General features: G+C 45.1%; 1 protein-coding gene across 9 annotated transcripts in view; it reads right to left on the reverse strand.

Moving 5' to 3' along the window:
- The window catches only part of CHL1 (cell adhesion molecule L1 like), a 143,228-nt gene extending 131,258 nt beyond the window's left edge, over positions 1-11,970 (reverse strand). For 4 of the 9 annotated variants that reach the window (XM_063347671.1, XM_063347672.1, XM_063347661.1 and 1 more), the window contains exon 1: positions 11,545-11,680. The gene's annotated coding sequence lies outside the window, so the exon portion shown is untranslated. Of the gene's footprint in view, positions 1-11,544; positions 11,681-11,737; positions 11,826-11,905 lie in introns of those variants that run through there. The other 5 variants (XM_063347662.1, XM_063347670.1, XM_063347665.1 and 2 more) reach the window with 5 other exon arrangements.
- Between the last annotated feature and the right edge of the window lie 1,307 nt (positions 11,971-13,277).

A 13,277-nucleotide genomic window follows, 5' to 3' on the forward strand; every position in this document is an offset into this window, starting at 1 on the left:
TCTACTGTGGACATAACACAGCACTTTGGAAAATTTTGCTGGAAGAGTGATTTTCAGTCCTGGCTAAAGAGCTTCCACGGTAGCAAAGTGACTTACAGTCCTTAAAGCGCCTGTTTCACTTCCATTCTAACTGAAGATCCACAGAAAAAAACAGCAGCAAATTCACCCAGACCATGATCTTGACCGAGCCACTGCACTTCCCCATGGAAGAAACACAATATTACACTTAAATTAACGATTACCTGGTTATTAGGCACTGTGAGCACCTGAAATACAGTTTCTTCTTTGAAAAAAAAAAGACACTGTCACTGATCTAGTGAAACTATTTCAAGAGGACAAACACATACGTGCAGTCGTCGTCAAAAATAACCAAGACCACATAGGTTTCCCTGCTGGATTTCCCAAAAATTTAGTTTTAATGGTATAAATATAGGGTTCATTATTTCTTTTAATACTTGTATGTATAGCAGTGGTGTCAATAGAGTGAAGGGCACACAAGAGACCACAGTGACAGCTCGCCACTGAAAAGGTAAGTCATGCCGTAGCCCCAGCGATACCAGCCATGGCCTTCGCTTCTGGGGAACATGGCACGGCTCTCGTGGTGGGACATAGCCCTGGGCTCCAGCACGGCTAAGCATAGCTGGCTGCACCGTCTTCTCCCACAGCAGCAGAACAGGGAGCCAACGGTGCCAAAAGCCCAAACCACAAACAGGAGGTTTCTTCATCATCATTAACAAAGCAGAGAATCCAAAATTGCTATTTTGACTACGAAACAGATGACTCCAGCTCTGCCAACAGTCAAGGTGCTTCCAATGCCAAAACCCACTTTGCTGAGACATATGCTCCCACATTTAGAAACAGAAGCTCCTTCTCCCGATGAAATTCCTTTCTTTGCCCTTTTGGTGCTTCTGTTTCTCCTTTTTGTGCTTCCTTTTTCTTATCTGCTTTCTTTGATAACCCTTTCAATGCTCACAGATTTTAAGGCCTTCTGTACGTCACAGGTTGCTGTGCTTTTCCCTAACGCCTGTAAATCATATCCAGTACCTTGTGTTTGGCCGATCATATCACACAAGGTATCCACTCTCAATTTGAACATCACAGTTTATTCCAGTGGTTAATCACAGACAAAAAATTGTGTTTAATGTCTAATTTCAAATCATCTGGCTCCAGCTTCCAACTATTAGATCTTATTTTTCTTTTCTCTTCTTAATTAAAAAGCTGGATATGCTTTCCCCATGAAAATACTCGCCCCTGTAATCAAGTCCCCTCTCAATCCTCTTTTTGATGAGCCAAGCAGATTGAGGTCTCTAAATCTCTCACTGCAGGGAATTTTCTCCACTCTTCAAATCAATACTGTGGTTATTTTCTCGACTCTTCAGTTTTATAAACTCTTTTGCAGCTGTTGACACCAAAAATGGCCATAACTTTCCAGCATTCTCATGTACTCAGATAAAAATCCCACTAGTCCTTCAGCCACAGCATCCCATTGGGAAGTCATCTTCCTTTTTCTGTCCGCGGTGACCCTCCGTGCACTTTCATGGTAACTCTTCTCAAGGCTACCCTCTTCCAGTGCATCGGTTAAGGCACAGACTGTTGGGAGGACAAGAGAAGAGGGAACATCTTGCCAGCCGGTCAGTCTGCTCCATGTAACTTATTATTTCCATACTGACGATATCGCCTCATCCACAACTTTGGGAGCAGACATTTAATTTTTGTGTCCAGATTATTGATAGAGATGTTAAACAGCGTGAGGACTCGTTCTCACTCTTGTGAAACTGCGCTAAACCCACGCATCTTTCAACGAGCAGTCCCCACAGACAAATACCTGTTCAGCTCCGTTAGGTAAATCTTAATCCACTAAAGACGACTGTTACTAATTCTACATACTAACATTGTTGGGTTTGTTTTTAACTGAGATTTCATGAGCTACCAAATCTAACACCTGGAAAACCCTGCCACAATGCTTAGTTACCCACATCTATCAAACCTGTAACCCCACCAGGAATGGGGTCCCTCTTCAGAAAGCCATAGTGACTGGCCTTAATTATCCCTCTATTCTTTAACTCTATACTAATTCACTCCTCTATCAACTTATCCATTATTTTTCTGGGATTGGTGCCAAGCTCTCCAGACAATCATCCCCTACCTCCTTCTGCTTTCCCTCTTTGTACACGGGCTCCTCCAATATTCCTGCAGAACACCAAGACGCATAGGCTAACGGAGCCAGAAACACTTTGTCATCCCTGTATGATATATCACCCTATCTTTTCCAAAGATACTAAACAAGACTTTTTCCAATAGAGATTTTATCCCTCCCACCACCGCTTCTCCCCACCCCACCCCCCGTTCATCTGTCGCACAGGTACAGAGATGCCAGATCCAGCCGCTGAGAACAATACAGACCACAAGGTTTATCACCACAGCCTGCTCCCAAAAGCTGTTTCTGAGACTTCAGTCTTACGTTTTAGCTGTAAAACTTGATTTTTAGGAGAATTCACCTTTTGGCCTTTGATATTAACTCAGTAGGAAGTTTTTTTCCAGGGATGCCTGTTTCATCCCCCCACAGCATCCTTTCGAGTCCCTGTTCGAGAAGCACATTTAGCACCACGCGTTAATTGAACTTCCAAGCTCCAGCCTAGCACTGGGTGATCCTAAGTGAACTGGACACCGTCTCCTCTCAAAGGTGTGCTGCAAATTGCCGGATTAGCAACGCACAACCCTAACGCAGTCAAGCATTTGGAATATAAGCTGTCTTACATTATTTACCTGTAGCGAAGTTACAGTTCAATTACTGAAGTAATCTCTCATTCAGGCAGAACAAAGGGGGGGAAAGAAAAAGGTATGCAAATGAATGAATTTAAATTCACTTAATTTAAAGGCCTAAAATTTTTAAGGGCGCATTCCCTCTCTGGGGACATTTGGGTTGGGGGATTATAAAATACATAAATGGTTAAATTTATTGCCTTTGCCTGAGCTTCAGAAGTTTGCATATGTTATTCTTTTCAGTAAGTGCATTATATAATTAACACTGCAAAATACATCCTGCCTATATCCTATCCTATGTAAGGATGAAAAGTTTGGTCTAACCATCACCTAGTACAAGGAGGTTTGTGCAGAGACATGCTTAGTGTACCTTTTGGAGGATGACAGTGGAAGAGGTTTGTATGGAAAATGCTGCTTACCTGCTGAATACAAAGATTATTCCAATTTTTTTTGGCAATATACGTGATAAGATTTGTGAATAGCCCCTGATGTTTGTTGCTTGTTGGTGGTTTGCTTGGGTTTTGGTTTTTTTTGTTTGTTTTGTTTTTTGTTTGTTTTTTTTTTTTTTAATAAACACTGAGGCATGTTTTTATGCACCAAAAAATTAAATTTTCATCTTGTTACGCAGTGGGAATTACGTGAGGTTTCACTGCACAGGGATGTCTGACAGGAGGAATGGCTGACAGTGAAAATTTGCTGCACTGGCAGGATAATTAGGTACAATGCTCCGAAAGGCAGGATCCTGCCCTCGTGGAAATAAATGGGAAAAACTTTCTTTTCTGTAAGGGCAGCATAACCAGGCCAGCTGTTATTACTTTCTGGTGCCACCACACTTGCTGCCCTTTACCTTTAATAAAGCTTTGTGCTATAATGCAACTCAAACAGCTCTCCATTTTCAGCGGTTCCCCGGGACGTAACACGAAGCTGAAAAGGCGAGTCCGAGGGTTTCCCAGCAGGCAGGCACCGTCTGGGCATGTATTAGCCGAAAAGCGGGGTGGGCAAAATCACCGCTAGAGCACTGCACGGACACAGGCAGAGGGATGCTGCAGTTCAACGCGAGAATTAGAGATAATAGAAATCCCAGGTTAAGGTGAAAGCCTAAATCAAACCTCGTACAGGCAATAACAGAAAGGTGCATTTGTCATGCAGGTAGTAAACCCTCAGCAATTACTGTGGATTTCAGTGTAAATTTAATGAAGCAGGTATGCCTGAGCTTTGTACAGCTGGGACAGTCCTTTAATCACCGTTGCTCTATAGCTTACAGCACGACATTTGTAATTTGTATGACTCAGAAAACAGCAATATTCATTACTGTTTCCTGGTTATTTGTTTCCAGTCAAAATACGAGACAAGAATATGCCACTTGATAAGAGACACAATTATAAAGCTCCTAACGTGCCTGTCTGCAGCGAGCCCGAGCGTGCAGCCTGTCACAGTGCGCTTACCCATGGACACGGCCAGCCCGCGCGGACGTCGGACACCATTCTCCAGAAGCCCAGATGGCGTAAATCAGCGTAACTCAATCATCCTCAGCTCAACCACAGCAATTTGTATCAGTCAAGGACCTGAGCCATTATGCCTATTTCTCAAACCGGTTAGGTTGTAAATTAGATTTTCATTGCTCTTGGGACAAAAACCTGACTCTGCTGAGGTCAGTGGGAGTTTGACCATCTATTTCAGTGGCGCCATGACTTCACCAGTGGTTTTCGTGTGCAATATTAATCCTGAAAGTCACCACGGTGTATCAGGTTCATTACTTTCCTAAAAATATAATAAAATAAAATCCTCCATTAGTACTTCCAGATACTAGCAGTTAAGTTGTGTTATTTTCTTCTGCTCACATGTAACAAAAGGAATATTTATCTCAAAGGGTTTTGGATTTTAATTACCAAAATAGCTACGGTTTTGATCGATTCTTCAGTAGAACTCATACAAAGTAAGCACTCAATATAAGTTATTCAGCTGCAAAACTGTCTCATGACGAAAAAGATCAGATGGCACCTTCTCTGACTCATAATTCAGGTCAAAATAGAAATCCTCTAAAATCTATTCCCTACAATGAAATTTTACTAGAAGCCATTGGTGGAGTAATATGAAAGAATAACCTGTGAAAAATAAAGTACAATATCTTATCCAGTACAACAGCTGAGCAGTAGCCCCAGTTTTAGTTAATAAATGTACTGAAATCAGCAAGCGTATTCTGGTTTGGAGTATTTTACCTGTGAAGAAGTAAAACCAACAAATTAGGCAGACGGGCATGGGTGCAGGCACGCACACACACCTGTATCATCCAACACAAACCGCCCCAGTACCGCGGAGCGAAGGGTTTTAGTGATGTGACAGACAGACCACGCGGGGCTATGAGAACACTCTTGAAGAAATGTGCAGACGCTTCAAAATCTACAGACAATCTTTTATTATTAACAATTCTCTGATTTCAGTAAACCGCAAAAAAAAAAAAGAGTATATTCTGTGAGTACGTCTAAAAAAAATAAAAAACCATTGAGTTAATCACTACTGTTAGCTGAAAGCATTGTTATGGTATTTTCTAACAGAAAAAAATCTGCCCTGGAATAATAATTTTACTTTTCCTATAAGCAGAGCAATCTTTCATCAAGACTAATTTTATTTCAAGCACTGGGGATACGATACAGCAATGGCACAGCCATTTTTTACTGAGCCCTTGTTCCAGGCTTCCATCAGTTTTAATGCCGTAATACACAAAACATAACTGAACGATGCGTTTTTCAAATATACTTTCAAGCTGTGGGAATACACCCCCTTAACAGCAGCCCTCTCCTCTGCCTTTCAAGCGCCACACAAGCACAGCAGGCAGCATTCAAAGCCACCTCGCCGGTGTCAGACAGCGGGAAAGGCTGACGGGGAATTGGTTGTGTCACACTCGAAAAGTCACCAAAGGAGACACAGACTGAAAGGTGGATGGGCCCGAATTCTGCAATTTATTTTTCCCTAACTCCTCTTAGGAGATTACCGCCTCACCAATTAATTTCAGCCAGGAGGCTGCCCTGAATAGCGACTGCCAACCTTTCATGGTCATCCCTAGGGTCCCCCAAAAAATGGAGACACTTGAAATGAGATTTTTAAAGGCACTAAAGTCATCTTACTAAATTATATTGAAAGGTAGGAGGAATTTGCCTCACTGAAGTGCTTAGATATGCTTCTTTGGAACTGGAGCCCTGTGCTTTCACCGCTTGGCTTGTTTAGTGTTAAACTTTCTATTCACGAGGGCAGCGAGACTCCCCAGCCATTACAGACCCCTTCATGGGTTCATCCCACCTTTAAAGTCACAGCATTATCCACCTCTAAAACAAAGACCAGCAGCCACAAGCACCTGTGAATGCACAACCCATGTGCTGCCTTCCACGGTCCCGAGAGGAGAAGAAGGAAGAGGAGGAGGAGGAGGAGGAAGCAGCAATGGGTGCAGCAGGAGCATCGCCGAGCAGGCCAGAGCAGCATAGGTGAGGTCCAGGCTGAAGACCCAGGCCCCCAGTGCCCATCTTGCTTCTGCCCTGGTAGAGCTCATGGGAAAACAAAGCCCACACAGGTACACAAGGTTTGCCGTTCCCCACCTCCTTGATCGCAAACGTGGGGAGGATGAAATGGGGACGCTACGAGAAGCTCCGTTTCTGCCATGATGAGAGCAGCTGTTTGGAGGTTACCTGTCGGGAGCCCCACGTGGGACTGTCCCCGAGGCAGCTCAGCCTAGCCAACAGACAGGCTATTAGAGCCACAGCCAGACCAGGAACCATCTGTTAAAGTTATCCTCGAAAGCTGCACTGTTACAGAAACAACCCTGCCCAGGCTCGACCGTCGGCTCCTTCTCCCCCAGCTGCTCAGGCCTGGGTCCAGGCATCTCTATTTCTTCTGTGCAGAACAGGAGCAAAGAAGAGGATGAAGCCAAGCAGGCTCAGCCCCATCCTCCCCAGTCCCCCCTTCACCCTCCCTAGCCCGAGTCATATCCCCACCACACCTCGAATTTAATTCCATCTTGTTCCTGACTCAGCAAAAGGCAAAAAACACCTGAAAGGAGAAATCGGCTGTTTTCCCAAGAAACGGAGAAGAGAGAAGGGTAGCAAGGGGCAAAAGAAATTATGAAGACTTAAAAGCCCTAATGAAGAAAGCAACATAAATCTTGTCCTTCTTACATGGCACAGGATCTGCACCTGGAAGTCATGCTCAAAGCAGCTATCGCTAGTTCAGCTGTAACAATAAACACTAATTTTAATGATAAACTGTTTTTCATCTGCATTTTGCAGAGTTTTACACATTCAGGTGTAACGAAGGAAGAAGGAAACATCTGCTAGGGAATGCTGCAACCTCAGAAAATAACACATCACAACGGCCGTCACAGCTCCACACGGTGTGTTTCACATGGGATGCCTGGAAATGCTGGCAAGAGAAACCCGAGACACCAAATACGACCATGAACCTTCATCTCTTTACAGCGCAGAGGCAATCACTACAATGGCAAGCGCTAATCAGCATTTGGGTATGCAAATGCACTTAGAGAAATCAATGCATAAAACAGACACAAGGAGAACAGCTGGGGAAAAAAAGCACCTCAAATATAACAACCTTGAGTTTTGGGTGTTGACTTTGTTACATAGAAACAACAGCAGAAAAAACAAACAACCCCATCAAAAAAATCAAACAAGCTCACACGTACCTAAATCTTTACCTAAATCTGCCTAAACCTACAGAGGCAATTACAAGTGCACAGATTTTGAACTATAATAATCCTAGTTTAGGAATATTGACAGATAATGAGTCGAGATTTTGTTCACTGTGGTCCAAATACGGCAACAGTTACTATGGGCGCTGCTACAACATCCCCTTGCAGTCCAACACCCCAGTAAATCAGGCAATTCCCAAGCTCTGTGTCTAGGAAAGAAGAGAAATACCTGGATTCCTTCTTCTCACCGCGAGGGAGAAAGAAATCTTCCAAAATGCCAGCTACTATCTAGGTAAAATAAATGCCATGACAGCCTGCAGTTCTCCTAGCCCTAGTATGCTTTCTCTTGTTACAATTTTAGAAGGAGAAGGATATGTCTATATTAGCACATAGCAGAGCTCAGAAGGGCATAGATAAGTAGAGCAAAATGGTGCTGAGAACCCCAAATCCACGCACACACGTTGCAAAGGCTTCACTTCAGCTCCAGTCGGGAGGCCACGGATGAAAAGCCCGTTAGCAGCAGAAGTGCACAAAGTAAACTCCTGAAAGAGACATTCTGGCCTAGGTTCAACCAAAATTAATCCAGTCTGTGCGGTCTCCCCAGAACGCAAGCCAAAGCACAGTACGTGGGGACAAGGACATGATTCCCTCCCAAGGTGCACTCCAGAACCAAAATGCCAGTACACATGGTCCCAAGGGTAACAATAAAGAGTTCTCTGACACAAAACCATAATTCAGCATATATGAACCGTACGCAGGATGCCACAACCTGCTTAAAGCCAATACTGGTACTTTGGGTATATATAACCACAGTAACATTTATCTTCCTTCTGCTCGTTGAGCACTAAATCTGTTATCTCCTTAGAGACATGTGTTAAGAAACCCATGTCTTCTGCGAGCACAACCTAGCAGAGATCTCCAGCCACATGGGCTATAGGATGGGCCGGGCTGCCCCGCCATAATTCAGGCAATGATCAAACCACATGCTCCATGTTGCGTTTCATTTGCTCATCACGGAGCGTGGGGTAACGCCACAAGGCCTTGCAGGGTCTCACATCTCAAGACAGCATGCGGGGAACTGTTCGAAAAGTATTTGGCAGATGAGTGTCTTCATTAAGACTGACTTGTCCCACTAACGATTTTGGTTTTTGAACAGAAGTCTAACCGAGAAAGGACAATTGGAACTGGGTCTAAAACACTGAGCACATCACCACCAGAATGGGGTTTACAAGTAAGATTCTTGCTCCTTTTTTCATACCCACGCTGCTCCCCAGACTCTGCACGGAGGCATGATTTTTAATTATACGTTATCTAAGGTTGTTAGAAGGTGGGCTTTGTGCTAGGGGAAAAAAAAAAAAAAAAAATCTTTAACAAAACAGAATTTCTACTTTACTGGACAAATACACCAAAAGAAATTGTGGCATCTTGGTGCGTTGCTAAGCAACCAAGAGCTCCAGTGTCACTTGTTTGTGATCAATTCAAGTCATTCATCAGGCTCTGAAGCACCAGCTCAGGAATTCCAACAAATCTTCGCCTTGGGAAAGCCACGGGGACTTCCTGCCACACAATAACACTTTCTTCCCTCCAAGATAAACTTTGTAGATGTTCTTTTGATCTGTGTGATATGTTAATTCATTATTCTTAACATACTGCTAATGGGAAAAGCTATAATTAACTAACTACAGCATTGTAACGCATGCAAGATAAACTGAACTAATTAGTAGTGTTTAAAGTAGTCCCTGTCCTCTCCCACTGGGAAAAGGGGGGGATCCTGCCTTACCACAGAAGCAACTGTCCGCAGCACCGTTTTCTGTAACGTATAGCTACCTTTTTCTCATTTTTCCTTCCAAACCTAAGTGATAAATTATATTTTTATTGGTAAACAAGATGGCTACAATCCAAGCCACTCAAGGTACGCATACATGCTGTGAGTAGCGTAATCTTTCATTTCAATGAAGGCTTATCTGCTGGGTTTCTTGGGATAAAGAAGTGGACTGTTATATTTTCATTCATTAAGTTTAATTACTGAAGTAACACACACTAAATGTCCATAATAATTCCATTCACTCACACTGAGAGTGAGTTAAACGTAATCAAAGTGTATATAGCTGTCTTTTCATTTCAGCCTCATATCCAGAATTTATTTTATTCCTATTTTGATAAAAAACAATAATAAATTGCAGGAGTTCAGAAGACAAACTGGTTTAAAAGCTGTGTGTTGCACATGGCAAAACTTCTACAACTCTTGGATTGCTAACAGGTGGGGTTTTTTTAACTAAAGATATTTAATGATACTTTCACATATATTGCACAATATTCCCGAATGAACTCCATTACCTCCTGTAAACCTTGGTATCTTATCTTTTGCATCTTATTTTAATGTAACATAGTCTGGTCTAGTAGTTCTCTGAGCCAGACTCCACTGACAGCAGATGCTCGGCCTAAGTACGGGCCACAGAAACTGGCTAACAACAATTGTCTGATTTTTTAATGACCCATTGGGAGAGGTAGTTCATGGTTTGGGTTTGTTTGGGTTTTGAGGTTTTTTTGAAAGACCAAGAAATGTCATTATTTTTAAGCAACAGAAAACTGTTAACACAGCAGTAGTTGTGCACTCTAATGCTTCAAGTCAGTAAAAGCCAAGCAGAGGATCACGGGAAGCAACGGGCAAAGGATCATGTGCACAGCCCCAACAAGGCAGTGTCACACGTGTGTTCACCAATGGGCAAAAATTACACTTTTTTTTTTTAAGGCGCAGGTTTTTCCCCCATCTCCTTTCCTCAAACCTGTAACTACACTCATAATATTTATTATTTATTGCTTGTGGAATGGTATCTGGGAGAGCTACATAACACACATTTAATTCAGTCACATCAAATAAACCCTTGACACTCAAACAAAAATACCACCTGTCAAGTCTTTGGTGACATTTTCCAAAAGATGTTTCAAGAAAAACTAATCCCAGGTAGTGCTGATAATGAATTTACTTGCTTGATATCTGTTGAATTATGATTGAATACCTGTACGTTAGCCAACATATCATAGCTTACCTTTTTTCTACCCAAAAATAAGAAGCAAACTAACATTAATCATAGAAGTGATAGATGAAAAGTCTATTCACATTTATTGTGATCCACTATTAGAATCTCCTTGCATTCAGAAAACCTAAATCTAGCTGAGACCATCGATGCTCTGATTGTGCAACACAAATTAACACCACACAGCACCCGGCACTGAGGTTTCAAGATTCTTACAGCTCTCCTGGAGTGCAACACAATCACATCACTTCCCCAGAAAAACAAACAAACAAACAAACAAACAAACAAAAAAAAAAAACAACCCCAAAACACCACGAAAAACTGGGGTCATTTTCAATTATTTAGGTATCGCAGGAATAAAAAGAGATAAAATACTCTCCAAAATCATTAGGAAGGAAAGAAGAAACAAGTGTTTGCCACAGATGCGCGACATCCGGGTTTGCAAACTTGAACCCACCTAAAACAGGAGACTGAGCGCGTCGCCCCCAGCCAAGGCCACCGCCACCGTGCCTTTGCCCCCCCGGCCCGCCCCTCCACACCCCGCCACCCCTCGGCCCCCCGCCCCGGGGCTCCGCGAGGCTCCGCGCCCCTCGTCAAACTTTCCGCGGGCAGCGGCTCCTCCGCCCGGGACCCGCTCCCGAGCCCGGACCGCCCGGGGGAATGGGGGAATCGGCCGTGACCTGTGCCCCGGGGACCCCCCCGGGCTCCCCCCGGCGCTGCGCCCCGAGCCGCGGGCACCTGCGCACCCCTCCGCGGGGCTGAGCCCGGCTCGGCTTCCTCATTGCTTCGCAGGGCGAAGCCCGACGCTTGCGGAGCGGGACCAGGGTCCAGGGGCGGCACGGGGAGGAGGAAAAAGGGATTTAAAAATAAAAAATTCATTATAATTAAAGAAGCTTTTGGTAAAAAGGCAGGGCGAGGGGAGGCGGCGGCCGGGGCAGCCCCGCGGCTGGGTACCCGCGGTCCCAGCGCCCTGCACCACCCGGCAGCCCCGAAGGGGGACCGGTCCCGACTCCCCCCTGTCCCGGTAGCCCCCGTCCCCCCCGGCGTTACCTTGAGCCCGGTGCGGGCAGAGCCGGCAGCTCGCGGGGGGCGGCCGGACCGCCGGGTCGCAGCAGCAGCGGCGCCTCCACAGCCCCGTCCCGGCTCTGCAAATTAATCGCTCCACCCCGGAAAAAAAAAAAAAAAAAAAAAAAAAAAAACCGCAAAAAAATCCCCAAATCCCAAACCCAGCCCCGCTACACACCCACGAGAAGGAAGAGGGGTCCCTCCGTGACTGGCATCAGTATCTCCTCCGGCAGAGCTTGCAGGGAGCCATGGCAACCAGCCCCCGCACCTCCCCAAACCGCTGCCCGCTTCCCCCGGGGGGGCCGAGCCGCCCCCCGCGACCCTGGCCCCGCTCGGCGGCTCCCACCTGCCCGATCCGACGCCCCCTCGGCGAGAGCCGGCAGCCGCCGCGCTGCCCCGGCGGCACCTGGGGATGGCGGGGAGGGAGGGAGGGAGGGGGGGGAGGGAGGGAGGGAGGGACGCGGGGAGGGAGGGAGGGGAGCCCCGGGGGGGCCCGGGCCGGCCCGCCCGCACCTCCCCTGCCCGCCCCCCGCCCGGGCGGGACTTCCCACCGGCAAGAGCCTCTGCGGCTCTCACTTCATCGCGGTGGTGGGGGCCGCCAAAATCTGGTCAAGGAAGGAATGGGCACTGTCAGGGAACAGACTGATCCCCCCGGCCCCATTTTACCCCTCTCTCGGTGTGCAGAAGTCTCATTTCTATGCAGAGGAAAGGATGAGGGATCACAAGACCTCATTTGGGGATGGTCCTCCCCGCCCCATCCGCTTCTGTGCTGTCCCTTGCTAAGAACCCATGCATTCATCATTGCAACATCTAATGTTTTATATATTCAAACCTTTGAAAAATCTTCCTTTTCTTTATTTTTTGCCAATGCCCTTCTTAATTTTTGATGCGTGTGCTCTACAGCACACATGACCACAAAATCAGAACAGGTTTCTGTGGGCGCTTGAACACTTGGACTTTGCCTGTATGGTTTACTTCTGTAATCCCTTTGTGGAATGGGCTAAATTTTTAAGTAATTGGTCAAGACAGTCGTCACAAATCTGCCAGTCATTTTCTTAAGCACTCCATCCAGAGACACTGTGTGGAGGTGGTGAAGGTCAGACATAATCATTTTCATGAGGACTCGGACTTCTCAGACAATTTTCTGTCTCACTGCTGACCTTTGGGTGTTTTTCTTTTCTCTGAGCTTTGTCTAATGCCATGAACAATAATCATAAAGAAACATTCACAGACATTAAACCATAAAACCACCCTACCGAATCACAGTTAGCACTCATGGGGATTATTATCATTTTTCGGACAGTAGCAATCAGAATTTGTTGACGTACCGGCAAACTCGTGTTGTTCATCTCCAGCAGATCTAGGCAGGTGAGCTTACTTTTTGGACAGGAAGTAAGGAATTAAATTTAAGGAAAGGTATTATAAACTAAAAATGGTTAGTAAAAGAAAAAGATCTGAAAGCTAGAAGGGAAAATGGTAGAATAATTTAATACATTTGTTCGATGTTAAGAAAGCAGAAGTAATGTTATGCTTGATACTTTAGTCATGCAAAGTCTGGCAACTTGTAGATATAATTTTCATAGTAAACTACATGTAAGTCAACTTGCGCCAATATAAATGCCAAACTTCTCACCAAATATATGGAGAAAAGCTTCTATTATGTAAGGAAAGTGTGCTGTGGTTGCTCAGAAAGCTCTGACGTTGGGTAGTCGGAGTTC

Source organism: Chroicocephalus ridibundus, chromosome 10 (genome assembly GCF_963924245.1).
Source record: "Chroicocephalus ridibundus chromosome 10, bChrRid1.1, whole genome shotgun sequence".
NCBI lineage: Eukaryota > Metazoa > Chordata > Aves > Charadriiformes > Laridae > Chroicocephalus > Chroicocephalus ridibundus.